The 2,477-nt window shown below is 39.0% G+C and overlaps 1 protein-coding gene across 12 annotated transcripts in view; it reads right to left on the bottom strand.

The window, feature by feature from the left end:
• Positions 1-1,036: 1,036 nt before the first annotated feature.
• LOC125045805 (transcription factor dcp-66-like) overlaps positions 1,037-2,477 on the bottom strand; it is a 53,870-nt gene continuing 52,429 nt past the window's right edge. For all 12 annotated transcript variants that reach the window (XM_047643290.1, XM_047643298.1, XM_047643297.1 and 9 more), the window contains exon 11: positions 1,037-2,477. This exon is cut by the window's right edge and continues 1,252 nt beyond it. The gene's annotated coding sequence lies outside the window, so the exon portion shown is untranslated.

The following is a 2,477-nucleotide window of genomic DNA, read 5'->3' as shown; positions in this document are numbered from 1 at the left end:
TCCTCAGTCCCCACCCCATTCCCCAGCAACATTGGGCATGGGAAGGGAGGGGGGCTGCATCCGACGATTTTATTTATATATTTAATTAATGATTTACTTCTGCCGTGTCAGCATCTAAGGTCATTAGCGGCGTATTTAAAATATTGCGATTGGGTGGGGCCTGGGGACGAAGCCCCCGGGTGAAAAGTTCTTTGGTTCACAAGGCGGTTAATGAATTTTCAGAATGGTAAAAACAAGAAATGTACCAAACATTAAGAGTCACACAGCACAATGACCAAGTATTGTGGCGAAAAGGGGTAATGAGAGTTAACGATTAGGATAAGTGGACAGAAGGAATGAAGAGAAAGGAAAGAAAATGAGAGGGAAATGAGAAGAAAAGCCCATGCCATTTGAGATGAGGGCTGAGGCCAAGGGGGGGTGATCCTTACACTGGGTCTCAGCCTCCGCCTCCTCAGCCAGCCCAGGGGAACAACGAGCAAGGGAGGGGGGGGGGGTAGTTATAAACTGGAAATATTTATTACGAAATACAAATTATACAAAATCGCACTAATTCACTGCACTGGACAGGCATTTTGAATCTGAATGCGTTTAGACCTTGCTTCCGTGCATTTTGTCCATCACTATATTGGAGGTTATTTTTCAATACATTCCTTCCAAACTTTAGAAGAAAAAAAAACTGTATTCCACCCCGTACCCTGGAGCATTCAGATTTGCCGAGTCACTTTAGAAGGAAAAATAATAAGTGGTGCTGAATGCAGCAAATTCCTTTGAAAATATATTTCACACATTTTGAAATCTAAAACGTATTTCAATAAAAATACGCAAACACAAGTATCACGCATCAGCCGATTAGAAGTGACCTTGAGAATCTGAATACTCCACAGTCTGGTTTGAGTTGCCAGTTTGTCCTTTTCTGAGACTGTAGTTATAGCCTTTGAACTGGGAAAAAATAGAACTGCCCGAATATCAAATTATAGGTCCTTGCAGTTCAATCATTTCCGAAGCAGGAATTTCATTGGTAAATAAAACCCAACACTTTTCGATTTTTCAGATCTTTATTGAAAAAGGCCCTATTATCTTACTTATGAAGTGAAAACACTAGCCTACATGAATCTGAAACTCAGCCATGGCTATGAAAACTGGAGTGATGACAATTATAAAGACTTGAACAGAGAACTGGAATCTCCTGGGTATCGGCATGGCCAGAAACCAGGACCCTCAGGAGAGCTAACCGAACACCCCTTGCGTCCTTTTGTGGAAAAAAAAAAAACATGTTTGGGGGGGGGGGGAGGAAAATTAGATATGAATATTATGGAGACCATAGAAAAGTAAATTGTATTGATCATAAAAATAAAAAAATGAATAAAAATAGAAAAAAAAATAATGATGAAAAAATAACTTTTCTAAACAATAATGAAGATATAAAAAGTAAAGGCTTCTTGGTGAATTTTCCTTCGAAAAATGTCTATAATACAGGGCAAAGATATTTCTTCTAAAAGAAGCCTTTCCTTAATACAGTATCTGTATGTAAACATTCAACAAAAAAAGGTAATGATGCAATAAACTCTGGTTATATCACATCCAATTAAGACTTTGTACATAACACTCTAAACTCACCCTCTTTTTTAAAAAAGAGAATTGCTACATAATAAATGCTTCAACCTTCTGGTAATCTGTCCTGTTCCACTGGCATGTATTAGGCAATTTCATGTTATGGATGAAAATGGTGGCTCATGTGACATTATCAGCCCTTCTCTGAGAGGGTGACCCGGTTCCTGGCAAACAAATGCCTTTTCAATGAGATTACTTGATCCCAATCGCAAATTATGTTTTTGCTGCTCGGACTAAAAAAGAAATGAAGAAATAAAGAAAAAATGAAAACCAATGAAATTTAAGTCTGGTTTGTGAGCAGCACATACTGGTCAATTTGTGCGATTCTGTCCACCTTTGTGCTAAAACAAAGGTTTGAAAATAGTAAAATATCACATGAAGAACAAATGAACAGTGCAGGGAAAGTACCTTGGTTTGTTGCATTACCTTTGTGTCGCTATTACTCTAATGAAACTAGACCATGCGAGACCCATAGATGCAGCCAGGAGACACAACCAGGCAAGGACTAAGACTCAGACCTTTGCTCCATGTCCCATGACACCCTACAACTATGTAACAATACAGATTAACTGGTGAAGAAAAGACATTCCCTTGCACCGTAATGAACAACAAATGACAACAGAAATAAATTAGGGATGTGGTCATGTAATACCGTTTAACTGTCATTCACTACTATTCAACTATGGAAGGTTGCCTATTGTTGCCTTGCCAGTAGTCCAGGAGTCAGGCTACCTCCTCACCGTCTCGGTTTCTGTGAATGATGATGCCTTCCATCCAGTGTCTGAAACTCTCCATTTAGACTCCTCAGAATTTTTTTGTTTTTTGTTTTTTTTCTCCATGGGTGGCCAACTCCATGACAGCAACCA

Source organism: Penaeus chinensis, chromosome 38 (genome assembly GCF_019202785.1).
Source record: "Penaeus chinensis breed Huanghai No. 1 chromosome 38, ASM1920278v2, whole genome shotgun sequence".
NCBI classification, from domain to species: Eukaryota; Metazoa; Arthropoda; class Malacostraca; order Decapoda; family Penaeidae; genus Penaeus; species Penaeus chinensis.
The sequence above is the reverse complement of the archived record's forward strand: the minus strand, read 5'-3'. Positions and strand labels throughout refer to the sequence as shown.